This window comes from Microtus oregoni, unplaced genomic scaffold (genome assembly GCF_018167655.1).
Source record: "Microtus oregoni isolate MIOR12 unplaced genomic scaffold, Mior012 000007F_ref0000211, whole genome shotgun sequence".
Classification (NCBI taxonomy): domain Eukaryota; kingdom Metazoa; phylum Chordata; class Mammalia; order Rodentia; family Cricetidae; genus Microtus; species Microtus oregoni.
In genome coordinates this window covers 50,230,256-50,245,341 of record NW_024543066.1, presented here as the reverse complement: position 1 = coordinate 50,245,341, position 15,086 = coordinate 50,230,256, and positions in this window count along the sequence as shown.

Sequence of the window (15,086 nt, the reverse complement as noted above, 5' to 3'; positions counted from 1 at the left end):
CTGGTTCCTCAGCAGTTGGGAGAGTCCCACAGTATCTGTATCTCAAGGAGGCTCTTAACTACATGGAAGTTGATCAGTCCTCTAGAATCCTGAAAAGTTCCTGAAGAACAGCTAGTCATTTGTCCACAATGAAAATGTAGGCATGCTGGTTTTGATAGCAGTAAGGGAATTATCATCAGCGACAGTGCACATTAACTTGGTGGCAAGAGGAGAGGCTGAGGCCAACAAAAAGCCAAGATCTTTCTTCTGCTATGCTCTCCAAAAGTGGTTGCAAAAGTTTGCATTCCCACCACCAATGGATGAGTGTTCTCCTTGCTCCACATCCTCTCCAGCATAAGCTATCATTCGTGTCTTTGATCTTAGCCATTCTGACAGGTGTAAGGTGGTATATTAGAGTTGTTTTGATTTGCATTCCCCCTATAGATAAGGAAGTTGAACATGTCCTTAAGTATCTTTTGGCCATTTGAAATTTTTCTGTTAAGAATTCTCTGTTTAGTTCAGTATATCCCTTTTTAATTGGGTTATTTAGAATTTTAATGTCTAATTTCTTTAGTTCTTTATATATAATTTTGGACATCTAACCTTTGTCTGATGTGGGGTTGGTGAAGATCTTTTCCCATTCAGTAGGCTATCTTTTTGTCTTATTGATTGTGTCCTTTACTTTACAGAAACTTCTCAGTTTCAGGAAGTCCCATTTATTTATTGTTGCTCGCAGTGTCTGCACTATTGGCAAGGATAGGGAGGAAGAGAATATGAGGGAACAGGATTGTCAAGAAGGGGTAAGGACAGAAAGGGAGAGCAAGAAAAGAGAAATCTTGATTATGGGAGTCAGTATGGGGCTAGCAAGAAACCTAGCACCAGGGGAATTCCCTAGAATCCAAAAGGATGGTCCCAGTTAAGTCCCCCGACAGTGGAGAGGGTGCCTGAACTGGCCTTCTCCTGTAATCAGACTGATGACTACCTTAGTTGTCATCATAGAATGTTCATCCAGCAACTGATGGAAGCAGATACCAAGATCCATAGCTAAGCACTGGGCCAAGCTTCTAGAGACCAGTCCTAAAGAAGGAGGAAAAACAATATGAACAAATAAGTCAAGACCATGGTGGGGATATCCACAGAAACAATTGACCTGAGCTATTGGGGGCTCACTGAGTCCAGACTGATAGTGGGGGAACCTGCATGGGACCAAACTATCTTTGAATGTGGTGACAGTTGTGTGGCTTGGGCAATCTGTGGGGCCACGGGCAGTGGGACCAGGATTGATCTCTGGTGCTTGGCTTTTTTGAGCCCATTCTTTTTGGAGGGATACCTTGCTCAGCCTCAATACAGGAGAAAGGGCCTTGGTTCTGCCTCAAAGTGATGCATCAAATTGTGTTGAGGAGTGGAGGGAGGGAGGTGGGGGGTGAAGATAGGGGTAGCAGTAGGAGGGAAACAAGTGTGAACTGGGATAGTGATGTAAAATGAGAAAAGGTTACTTTAAAAAATAAATTTATTAATTGTTGCTCTTAGTGTCTGTGCTACTGGTCTTATATTCAGGAAGTGGTCTTCTGTGCCCATGCATTCAAGGCTACTTCCCCCCTGCTCTTCTAAGAGGTTCATCATGGCTGGATTTATGTTAAGATCTTTGATTCATTTGGATTTGAGGTTTGCGCTTGGGGATAAATATGGATCTATTCTCATTCTTTTATATGTTGATATCCAGTTATGCCAGCACAATTTATTGAAGATGCTTTCTTTTTTACATTGCATAATTTTAGATTCTTTGTCAAAAATCAGGTGTTCATAAGTGTGTGGAGTAATATCTGGGTCTTCATTTAAATTCCATTGGCTCACTTGTCTATTTTTATGTCAATACCAAGGTGTTTTCATTACTCTAGTTCTATAGTAGAGCTTGAAGTCAGGGTTTGTGATGCCACTGGAAGTTCCTTTTTTGTACAGGATTGTTTTGGCTATCTTGCATTTTTTGTTTTTCCAAATGAAGATGAGTATTGTTCTTTTGAGGTCTGTGTAGAATTGTGTTGGGATTTTGATGAGGATTGTAGTGAATCTTTAGATTGCTTTTGGTAAGATTGCTATTTTTATTATGTTGATCCTACTTATCCAAGAACATGGGAGATCATTCTATTTTCTGATATCATCTTCAATTTCTTTTCTTAAAGACTTAAAGTTCTTTTTATACAGGTCTTTCACTACTTTGGTTATCATTGCCCCCAATATATTTTTTATTTGCCGGTTTTGTAAAACGTGATGCTTCTCTGATTTTTTCTCAGCCCTTTTATAATTTATATATAGGAGGGTTACTGATTTCTTTGAGTTGATCTTGTATTCTGCCACATTACTGAAGGTGTTTATCAGCTGTAGGAGTTTCCTGGTAGATAGTTTGGGGTCACTTACATATACTATTGTATCATCTGCAAATAGTAAAAGATTGTTTTCTTCTTTTCCAATTCATATCCCTTTGATCTCCTTTTCTTGTCTTATTGCTTTAGTTAGAATATTGAGTACAATATTGAATAGATATTAAGAGTGGACAGATTTGTCTTATTCCTGTTTTTAGTGGGATTGCTTTGAGTTTCTCTATGTTTTTTTTTTTGTTTTTTTTTGAGTTTCTCTATGTTTAATGTGATGTTGGGTTTCAGCTTGCCATATTGCTTTTATTATGTTTAGATACATTCCTTGTATCCTTAATCTCTCCAAACCTTTATCATGAAGGGGTATTGGTTTTTGTCGAAGACTTTTTCAGCATCTAATGAGATGATCATATGGTCTTTTTCTTTCTGTTTATTTATATGGTAGATTGCATTGATAGAATTTTGTATGTTTAACCATTCCTGCGTCTCTGGGATGAAGCATTCTTGATCATGGTGGATGATTTTTCTTTTGTGCTCTTGAAGTTTGTTTGCCAGTATTTTATAGAGTATTTTTGACCAGTGTTCACAAGGGAGATTGGTCTGTAATTCTCTTTCTTAGTTGTGTCTTTGTGTGCTTGGGTAGCCTTATAAAAAGAGTTTGACAACATTCCTTCTTTTTCTATTGCATGAAACAATTTGAGGAGTATTGGTATTAGCTCTTCTTTAAAATTCTGGTAGAATTCTGCACTGAAAGCATCTGGCTCTGCACTTGTTTTATTTTTCGGTTGGGAGACTTTTGATGACTTCTACTTTCTTATGGGTTATAGGTCTATTTTAACTCTTTATCTGGTCTTGATTTAATTTTGGTATCTATCCAGAAAATTGTCCATTTCTTTTAGGTTTTTCAATTTTGTGTAGTATAAGTTTTCTTTTCTTTTATTGATTTTTATTGATTTTTTCTCTGTTTCTCTCCTTGCCTCTCCCCTCCCCTTCAACGCTCCCCCCCAAACCCCATGCTCCCAATTTAATAAGGAGATCTTGTATTTTTCTATTTCCCATGTAGAATAGATCCATGTATGTTCTCTCTTAGTGTCCCCATTGTTGTCTAGGTTCTCTGGGATTATGATTTGTGGGCTGGTGTTCCTTGTTTTATGTTTAAAAACCACTTATGAGTGAATACATGTGATAATTGCCTGTCTGTCTGGGTTACCTCACTTCAAATGATGTTTTCTAGCTCCATCCATTTGCCTGCAAAATTCAGAATGTTGTTATTTTTTTCTGCTGTGTAGAACTTAATTGTGTAAATATACCACATTTTCCTTATCTATTCTTCAGTTGAGAGGCATTTAGGTTGTTTCCAGGTTCTGGCTATGACAAACAATGATGCTATGAACATAGTTGGGCACATGTCCTTGTAGCACAATTGATTATCCTTTGGATATATACCCAAAAGTAGTATTACTGCTTCTTTTTTTTTTAAATTTTTCTATTAAAAAATTTCCACTTCCTCCCCTCCTCCCATTCCCCTCCTGCTCCCACAATTCCCTTCTCCCTCCCCCCCCCTCCAGTCTTAAGAGAGGGCAGGGTACCCTGCCCTGTGGGAAGTCCAAGTGTATTACTGGGTCTTGAGGAAGGTTGTTTCCTAATTTTCTGAAAAATTGCTATACTGACATCCAAAGGGGTTGTACCAGCTTGAATTCCCACCAGTAATGCAGGAGTGTTCCCTTTTCCCCACAACCTCTCCAGCATAAGTTGTCATCAGTGTTTTTGAACTTGGACATTATGACAGGGGTAAGAGGGAATCTGAGTTGTTTGATTTGCATTTCTCTGATAACTAAGGATGTTGAACATTTCCTTAGGTGTCTTTCAGCCATTTTAGATTCCTCTGTTGAAAGTTCTCTGTTTAGGTTTGTACTCCATTTTTTTTTTTTACTAGATTATTTGTTCTTTTGATGACCAATTTCTTTTTTTTCAGTAGATTATTTTTTACTACTTTATAAATAATACCATTCAAAATTTCCACTTCCTCCCCTCCTCCCACTTCCTTCCCACTCTCCCACTCACCCTTCCCCCATCCCCCTCCAGTCCTATGAGAGGGCAGGGTACCCTGCCTTGTGAGAAGTCCAAGGCCTTCTCTTCTCCATCCAGGCTTAGGAAGGTATGCATCCAAATAGAATAGGATCCCAAAAAGACAGTACATGCAGTAGAGACAAATCCCAGTGCCATTGTCATTGGCTTCTAATCTGCCCCAATTGTCAAGCCACATTCAGAGGGTCCAGTTTGCTCCCATGCTCATTCAGTTCCAGTCCAGCAGGCTTTGGTGAGCTCCCATTAGCTCAGGCACACTGTCTCAGTGGGTGGACCAACTCCTTGTTTCCTGACTTCCTTGCTCATATTCTCCCTCCTTTCACTCTTCAACTGGACCTTGAGAGCTCAGTCCAGTGATCTGATGTGGGTCTCTGTCTCTATCTCCATCTGTCACCGAACGAAGGTTCTATGGTGATATTCAAGATAGTCATCAGTCTGACTATGGTACAAGGTCAGTTCAGGCACCCTCTCCTCCAATGCCCAGGGTTCTAGCTGGGGACATCCATGTAGACACCTGGAAGCCCCTCTGGAGTCAAGCCTCTTGCCATCCCCAAAATGATTCCCTTAATTAAGATATTTTCTTCCCTGCTCCCATATCTCTTTTTCCTCCATCTCAACCATCCCACGTCCCCAAGATCTCCCCAACCTTCCCCTTCTCCCTTCTCTCTCCCCCTCTCTTCTTCCCCCCACCCCATCCCACCTCCATGCTTCCAACTTTTGCCTGACAATCTTGTCTGCTTCCAGTTTCCAGGAGGATCTATGTATGTTTTTCTTTGGGTTCACCTTATTACTTAGCTAGCTTCTCTAGGATTGTGAACTATAGGCTCAATGTCCTTTGTTTATGGCTAAAATCCAGTAATGAGTGAGTACATACCATATTCATATTTTTGAGCCTGGATTACCTCACTCAGCATAGTGTTTTCTATTTCCACCCATTTGTATGCAAAATTCAAGGTGTCATTGCTTTTTTATCGCTGAGTAGTACTCTAATTTGTAGATGTGCCACACTTTCTTTATCCATTCTTCCATTGAGGAGCATCTGGCTTTTTTTCCATGTTATGGCTATTGCAAATAATGCTGCTATGAACATAGTTGAAGTTTAATAGTATGATTGGGCATCTCTTGGGTATATTCCCAAGAGCGGTATTGCTGGATCCTGAGGTAGGTTGACTCCCAATTTTCTGAGAAACCACCACACTGATTTCCAAAGTGGTTTCACAAGTTTGCATTCTTACCAGCAATGGATGAGTGTTTCCCTTACTCCACATCCTCTCCAGCAAAGGCTATCATTGGTGTTTTTGATTTTAGCCATTCTGACAGGTGTAAGATGGTATCTCAAAGTTGTTTTGATTTGCATTTCCATGGTAGACAAGGAAGTTGAACATGTCCTTAAGTATCTTTTGGCCATTTGAAATTCTTCTGTTGAGAATTCTCTGTTCAGTTCGGTACCCCCTTTTTCAATTGGGTTATATAGAATTTTGATATCTAATTTCTTGAGTTCTTTATATATTTTGGAGATCAGTCCTTTGTCTGATGTGGGGTTGGTGAAGATTTTCTCTCATTCAGTAGATTGCCTTTTTGTCTTATTGACTGTGTACTTTGCTTTACAGAAATGTCTTAGTTTCAGGAGATCCCATTTATGTTGCTCTTATTGTCTGTGCTACTGGGGTTATATGTAGGAATTGGTCTTCTGTGCCCATGTGTTGTAGACTACTTTCTACTTTCTCTTCTACCACGTTCAGTGTGGTCAAATTTATATTGAGGTCTTTAATCCATTTGGACTTGAGTTTTGTGCATGGTGATAGATATGGATCTATTTTCATTCTTCTACATCCAGTTATGCTAGCATCATTTGTTTAATGTGCTTTCTTTTTTTCCATTTGATATTTTTTCTTCTTTGTCAAAAGCCAGGTGTTTGAAAGAATGTCCGGGTCTTAGATTTGGTTTCATTGGTCTTTCTGTCTGCTTTTATGCCAATATCAGGCTGTTTTCAGTACTGTAGTTCTGTAGTAGAGTTTGAAGTCAGGGATTGTGATGCCTAGCGAAGTTCTTATATTGTACAGGATTGTTTTGGCTATCCTGGGTGTTTTGCTTTTCAATATGAAGTTGAGTATTGTTCTTTCGAGGTCTGTGAAGAATTTTCCTGGGATTTTGATGGGCACTGCATTGAATTTGTAGATTGCTTTTCGTAAGATTGCAATTATTACTAAGATAATTCTGCCTACCCAAGAGCATGGGAGATCTTTCCACTTTCTGGTGTCTTCTTCAATTTCTTTCTTCAAAGATTTAAAGTTCTTGTCATACAAGTCTTCTACTTGTTTGGTTCGAGTTACTCTGAGATATTTTATGCTATTTGTGGAATTGTGAAGGGTGTTGATTCTCTGATTTCTTCCCCAGCCCTTTTATCATCTGTGTACAGGAGGGCTACTAATTTTTTTGAATTAATCGTGTATCCTGCTACATTACTGAAAGTGTTTATGAGTTTTAGAAGTTCCTTGGTAGGATTTTTGTAAACAGTGAGAGTTTGACTTCTTTTTCAGTTTGTATTCCCTTGATCTCTTTTTGGTGTCATATTGCTCTAGCCAGTACCTCGAGAACTATATTGAATAGATATGGAGAGAATGAACAACCTTGTTTTGTTCCTGATTTCAGTGGAATTGCTGGGAGTTTCTCTCCATTTAGTTTGAGGTTGGCTGTTGGCTTGCTGTATATTGCCTTTATTATGTTTAGGTATGTTCCTTGTATCCCTGTTCTCTCCAAGACCTTTATCATGAAGAGATATTGTATTTTGTTGAAAGCTTTTTCGGCATCTAATGTGATGATCATGTGGTTTTTATTTTTTAGTTTGTTTATATGGTGAATTACATTGACAGATTTTCGTATGTTGAACCAACCCTGCATCTCTGGGATGAAGTCGACTTGATCATGGTTCTGATGTGTTTTTGGATTCGTTTTGCCAGTATTTTATTTAGTGTTTTTGCATTAATGTTCATGAGTGAGATTGGTCTGTAATTCTCTTTCTTAGTAATGTATTTTGGTTTGGGTTTCAGGGTAATTGTAGCCCATATAAAGAATTTGGCAATTTTTCTTCTGTTTCTATTTATGGAATTATTTGAGGAGTACTGGTCTTAGTTGTTCTTTGAAAATCTTTAGAATTCTGAGCCTGGGATTTTTTTTTTTTTTTTTTTTTTGGTTGGGAGACTTTTGATGACTGTTTCTATTTCTTCAGCATTTATAGGTTTGTTTAATTTGCTTATCTGGTCTTGGTCTTGATTTAATTTTGTTAAGTGGTATTTATCAAAAATGTTGTCCATTTCCTTTAAGTTTTCCAATTTTGTAGAGTACAGTTTTTCAAAATATGACCTGACGATTCTCTGTCTTTTCTCCATGTCTGTTGTTATGTCCTTTGTTTCATTTCTGATTTTGTTAATTTGGGTAGTCTCTCTCTGTCCTTTCTTTAGTTTGAACAAAAATTTGTCTATTTTGTTGAATTTCTCCAAGAACCAACTCTTTGTCGCATTGATTTTTTGTATTGTTTTCTTTGTTTCTATTTTGTTGATTTCAGCCCTCTATTTGATTATTTCCTGCTGTCTAATTCTCTTGGATGATTTTGCTTCTTTTTGTTTTAAAGTTTTCAAATGCTCTATTAGGTCACTGGGATTTTTCCAGCTTCTTTATGTAGGCATCTAGTGCTATGAACTTTTCTCTTAACACTACTTTCATTGTGTTCCATAAATTTGGGTATGTTGTGTGGCCATCTTCATTGAATTTTTTTGAAGTCTTTAATTTCTCCCTTTATTTCTTCCTTGACCCATTGATGATTCAGGTGAGCATTGTTTAATTTCCATTAATTTGTGGGCTTCCTGGAATTAGTGTTGTTGTTGAATTCTAATTTTAAACCATGATGAGCTGATAAGTTACATTAGGTTATTCCAATTTTTTTTTGTATTTTTTGAGGTTTGTTTTGCTATTGAGTATATGGTCAATTTCTGAGAAGAGTCCATGAGGTGCCGACAAGTAAGTATATTCTTTTCACTTTTGGATGGAATATACTATAGATGTCTGTTAAGTCCATTTGAGTTATAACATCTGTTATTTCCCTTCATTCTCTGTTCATTTTTTGTCTTAATGACCTGTTGAAGTCTCCCACTATTAGTGTGTGCAGTTTAATCTATGATTTAAGCTTTATAAGTGTTTTTTTTATATATGAAGGTGGCCTTGTATTTGGGGCATAGACATTCAGTATTGAGATTTCCTCTTGATGGATTTTTCATGTGACTATTATGAAATGTTCTTCTTTGTCTCTTTTGATTTTTTTTTTATTTTGAAGTCTATTTTGTTAGATATTAGGATAGCTACACCTGTTTGTTTCTTAGGTCCATTTGATCAGAATATTTGTCCCCAACCTTTTACCCAGAGATGATGTCTGTCTTTGAGGTTGAGGTGTGTTTCTAGTGTGCAGAAGAAGGATGGATTCTGTTTTTGTATCCAATCTGTTAGCCTATGCCTTTTTATAGGTGACTTGAGTCTGTTTACATTAAGGGACATTAATGACCAGTTATTGCTATCTCTTGTTAATTTAGTTTTCATTGTTGGTGCTGTTAAATTTTGCATTTCCCCTTCTTTGGGATTTGGTGCCATGAGACCATCAGTTGTGTTTTTGTTGATGTAGCCAACTTCCTTGGGTTGGAGTTTTCCATCTAGTATTTTGTGTTGGCCTGGATTTGTGGCTAGGTTTTGGTTAAATCTGGTGTTGTCATGGAATATCTTGTTTTGTTCATCTATGGTGATTGAATGTTTTGCTGGGTATAGTAGTCTGGGCTGGCATCCGTGGTCTCTTATTGTCTGCATTATGCTTGACCATGACCTTCTGGCTTTCATTGTGTCCAATGAGAATTCAGGTGTAATTCTGATTTGTCTGCCTTTATATGTTACTTGGCCTTTTTCCTTTGTAGCTCTTAATATTCTTTCTTTATTCTGTTTGTTTAGTGTTTTGATTGTTATGTGGCAAGGGGGCTTTTCTTTGGATCCAGCCTGTTTGATGTTTGTAAGCTTCTTATATCTTCATAAGAATATCTTTCTTTAGGTTGGGAAAGTTTTCTTCTATGATTTTGTTAAATTTATTTTCTGTGCTTTTGAGTTGAACTTCTTCTTTTATAACTATTATTCTTAGGTTTGGCCTTTTTATGGTATCACATATTTTCTGGATTAAGATTTTGTTAGATTTAATGTTTTCTTTAACTGACAAGTCTATTTCCTCTATTGTTTCTTCAGTGCTTGTGAGTTTCTCTTCCATCTCTTGTATTCTGCTCTTTATGCTTGAGTTTGTGGTTCCTGATCACTTTCTCATGATTCTGTTTCTGTAAGTCCCTTGGCTTGTGTTTTCTTTATTGTCTCTATTTTAGTTTTCTTGCTTGAATGGTTTCTTTCATATGTTTGATTTTTTTTTTAAAAAGGGATTTGCTGATGTTTTCCATTTTTGTTTGTCTTTTCCTCCATTTCTTTAAGGGAATTTCTCATTTGCTCTTTAAAATTTTCAAACATTCTCTTGAAGATATTTTTTAAGGTCATTTTCTTCTTCATCATCTATGTTTGGTTATTCTAGTCTTGCTGTTGTAGGGTCTTTAGGTTTTACTGGTATCATGTTGCTCTTTGTGATGGTACATGTGTTCTTATTTGCTCTACTCACCTTTTCCTCTAATATGTGTGTTTGTGGCTGTCTGTGATTCTGTTCTAGGCTCAGATGTTTGTTCCTTGTGATACAGTCATGGTTCTAGTTACCTAGTTGGTCACTCTGTGTTCCTGGAGATTGCTCAGTCCTCCTGGGCTTTGCTCCACTCTCTTGGAGTTTGCTGTCTCAGGCCTGATCTAGGCTAGGTTGTTGGCTTAGACCTGTTTTTATAAATGTCCCTGTTCTGGCTTCCTTCCTGCAGAGGTCCCTGGCTTGATGTTGGTCCTGTAAAGAACTCTGGCTCTGATCTACCCCCTTGGAGTACCCAGGCTCAGATGCACCCAGACCTGCAGAGGACCTGGCTCAGACTTACTCCCTCAGAGGTCCCAGGCTTTGACCAAGTAATCTATTTCCCCTGCTGTATCTTCAATTCCTGAGATTCTCTCTTCCATCTCTTGTAATGTGATGGTTATACTTGCATTTGTAGTTCCTGTATGTTTACTCAGATTTTCCACTTCCAGAATTCCCTCAGTGTGTGTGTGTGTGTGTGTGTGTGTGTGTGTGTGTGTGTGTGTGTTTTGGTCTGTATTTCAAGCTGCATTTGCTTCACCTGTTTGAGTGCTTTTTCTTGGTTTTCTCTCATTTCTTTAAGAGATTCATTGATTTCTTTCAATTTTTTGTTTGTCTTGCCCTCAATTATTTTAAGAAAAATTTTCATTTCTTCTAGATATCAGCCTCAGCAGAGAAGTGGGTCTTGAATCTGGGATGTCTGGAAGGTAAAATGAGTACACAAATACAGGATTCTGTTGCAAACTGACAGACTATGAGCTGCAGGAAAGGTTCTTCTTCTATCCTGAGCTTAAAACCTCAGTCTTTTATTGTAAATTTTACACAAGGAAAATGACTCTTTTTTTAGCCACAGGTTAATCATTACCTTCGCAAATCAGTTCAGAAGAAGTATAAATATTTTTTGAAATCAGAACATCATCATTCATTATGACATTTTTCTAGTTCCCAAGCCCCATGCCAGCCACTATATTCTTAATTCTTAGCTGATTTAATCATAAAACAACTTTTGAGGCTTTCGCCTCAGAGGCTGACTACTTCCAGGTTACAGAAGCATAGTTCAGTGGGCTTTACTCCATTGTTGTACCTTTCCCATTGTTGTTCGTCACATTTCCAGTTTTGATTTATAGGGCCATAGGCAGTCAGCTCTAAAACCCTAGGTTCTTCAGAAACTTTATTCATCAGAGCCAAGTTATTTTCTGTTTCAGTATAATTTTTTTGCCAAGTTTTTTAATCAGGCAAAGAACATTTTATGCATTTTCCACAAATTTCCCCAATTCTTTCATTAGTCAGGTTTTTTCCTCATTACCTGCTTTACAGCTTTAATACCTGCCCGTTCTATCAGATCAGGAAGACTCATATTATTGTACAGCACATCCATATTTTCAGAAGCCACTGGTGTGGAAGGAGAAAAAGTGCATAAAGAACAAGTACACTAGTAGAATTGTTATAACCAGAATCATTTGTAACATTGCCAAATGCACATGCAGACACCATAGAAGTGGTCCTTGGGACACATTGGTGTTTTCTCCTTGGCCCTCAAGTGACATGCTCATTTAGCAGCCACTGGGTTGTCTGGAGGGAATTGCTTCTTGCATCTTAGGAACCACAAGTGGAGGGTGTTATGATCTGCTGGTCTGGTCTGTCACCTGGGTACCTTGTCCCTTTAAGAGAGAAGCCTTGAACTCTCCCAACCCCTCCCCTTCCACTGGAGGAAAAGGATATCCTGCCTCCTCCAAGCCTGAGCAGCTCTTCCTCCCTCTGTCTCTCTCCTGAAGAGGTAACTTCTGTTCTCTCTCTCTCTCTCTCTCTCTCTCTCTCTCTCTACCTACCCTTCCATAACCCACTAAATAAACTATACCAATTTTCTCGGCATGCTGTCTATTTGTCTTTTACCTGCAGCAGTTCCTTGAGGGACTGGCTGCCCTGCCAAAGTCTCTCAACCCACACCTCCCACCAGCCTTGGACCTACAGAGGCCTCGGGTGGTGGGACTGGCTACCCCTCATGGCCCCCTGCTGTCCCTTGGGGAACTGTGCCATTTTATCTAAACCATTTCAGAGGTGTCTATGCTTTGCTGTCTCCAGCATATTTCCTCCTTAAGGGTCTCTATCATCTTCATAAAGTTATATTTAAGGATGTTTCCTTCTGCTTCTTCTGGGTTAGAATATTCAGGTCTTCCTTTTGTAGGACCACCAGGTTCAGGTGTTGCCATGTTGCTCTTTAGGTTGTTGAAAGTATTCTTGCATTGGTGCCTACCCATCTCTCCCCAATTGGTGCATGTAGGGCCTGTGGCTTAGGTGGTCCCTCTGTCTCCTAGTGCAGGTATGGTCATGCTTCTGATAGCCACTGATGCGGTTCTGGTTGCTCCTCTTTGGGAGCTGTCAGGGCCAAGTCTCTAGTGGTTGTTAGGTGCAGTGGGATAGTTGTTAGATGCAGGTGTGGAGAGGTTGCTATGGGGGTCTTTGGGGTTTGGTAGTTGAGGATGGGCACAGGATGGCAGAACCACTCTTTTTTAAGAAATAATGTATCAATTCAATATATGGTACTGGTTTTCCTACTATTTTCCTCATTTTAATCCCTGCTTACCTTCTTCTGCAAGTCCTGTTTTAAGTTTTCATTTTGGTTCCTGTTTGGGTGCCACTTGTCACCTCTTCAATTGACCTGTGAAGATCCTGTCTGCTGAACCTGGAATCCAAGGACCTAAAAGAATGGGGTGGACTACAGTCTAATACTGTAGACAGCTTTGCTTCTGTTTCAGTGCTCGTTTATACATGAATGTAACACAGAAAGCAGTGATCCAAGGAAGGATGTTTGAGTTCAGAAAAACATGTAAATAAATATCAAAAATACATATCAAATATTAATAAAGCATCCTTTACCCAGAACTTTCTCAAGACACCTCATTTGAAACACAATTGCCTGGCACATACTATAGATTATGTCTGAGAAAGCATAAAAACCAGGCAGAAAGTCATATCCAGATTCAGGCTACCCTGATCAGATTATATTCTATAGCTATGTTCTGACATCCAAAATGAGTGAGCATGTCTTACAAAGTAAATGTAAATGTTTGTCACAGGCATCATGCAGTTCTGGTTGCTTTGGTCACCATGGGTCATTCTTTTGACCATGTAATGATAGCCTACTACTTCCCTAGACAGAATGGCCTGTGGCATTCTGTGGCCAGGCAGTGTTTACTGGAGTTAGTAACGTGTTATTAAAGGGGACGTTCAAGACTTTGAGGACTCTTGCATAGAAAACCTTTGGAGGATCAAGTGGGCCATACATACATACTGTAGTGATACCCCTGGGAGTATACAAAAGACACCTGTGTGTTGGGGAAGAGGTTGACAGCAGATGTATTGATACCTAGGTTGTGAGCATGGTAGATTGCACTCATATGTTCAAGTGAGGACAAGGAAAATCCAGGTGACAGTCTTGGAAAAAGACAGCTTTTGTTATAGGTATTGTTTAGTGATCTTCAAACCTTAAAAAAACAGGGTTACCTGTTTTTAAAATTTATTATTTGAAATTTATGACTTTAAAGTTTAAAAATCATTTTATGATATTTCACTATTCTTAATTATGTGTATGTCTACGTGTGGGTTGTGTCTGGGTCCAGATGGTTTGTGGTTTCTTTCTCAGGCAGGAACCCTTATAGAGATGTGACCCCAGGACTGTTGAAAAGTGCAGACACAAGATAAGGCCTAGGAGTAATGTCCTTCAGTGCAAAGCAAGACCACAGGGCTAGGGAATTGCAGAAAGAGGAACTCAGATAAAAGGCTCACTCAAGAGATTTCTCAAGCTCTCACAATGATTTTTTTTTTTTGGAATTTTTTTCGAGATAGGGTTTCTTTGTAGTTTTTGATTCCTGTCCTGGAACTAGCTCTTGTAGACTAGGCTGGCCTCGAACTCACAGAGATCCGCCTGCCTCTGCCTCCCGAGCGCTGGGATTAAAGGCATGTGCCACCACCGCCCGGCTTCACAATGATTTCTTTAGTAGCTAGCCCAACAATATATAAACATCAGTGAGAGAAGTAAAAAATTGTCCATTCCTGAACTGAACCCAGAGTTCTTTGTCTTTGTCAACAGTTACCCTTCTTTCTATATCCCTGTGATACCCACAGCTTCATTGGTCAGAGCACGTATGTGCACATGAGTGTAGTGCCTTTGGGGACCAGAGGCATAACTGGCTCACATGGGTGCTGGGAACTGAACATGGGTCCTCTCCAAGAGCAGAATGAACTCCTTTTTCTTTGAATTTCTTTTTTTAAAAATTAATCTATATTTTATTTTATATGCGTTGGTGTTTTGTCTGCACATACATATGTCTGTGTGAGGGTGTCAGATCTTGGTGGTACAGACAGTTATTAGTTGCCATGTGGGTGTGGGGAATTGAACCAGGATCCTCTGGAAGAGCAGTAGGTCCTCTTAACCACTGACCATCTCTCCAACCCCAGAATGAACTGTTAACTAAAACATCTCTCTAAGTTCCTCTTAAAAATCTTACAAAGTAATTGTATTCAACGAAACACTCACTATAGACCCCAAGAATATTCTTGAGGATATCCAAGAAGAGACTTGGCTATGTTCACTCCATTCATTTCCTCTCTCTCTTTTGAGACAAGATCTCACTGTGTGAGATTCATTCTTCTGTTCTCGTTAATCTTGGGTTTATATATTTATGTGTTTATTTTGAGTGTGCTGTGTACATGTGTTTGTATACATGTACATGTGTGTAAAGACTAAAGTCTGCAGGACAGACCTCATTATAGATGGTTGTGAGCCACTATGTGGATGATGGGAATTGAACTCAGGACCTCTGGAAGAGCAGTCAGTGCTCTTAACCACTGAACCATCTCTCCAGTGTGCCTTACCCTCTCTGAGGAGTGACTGGGGGGTGGGGTGG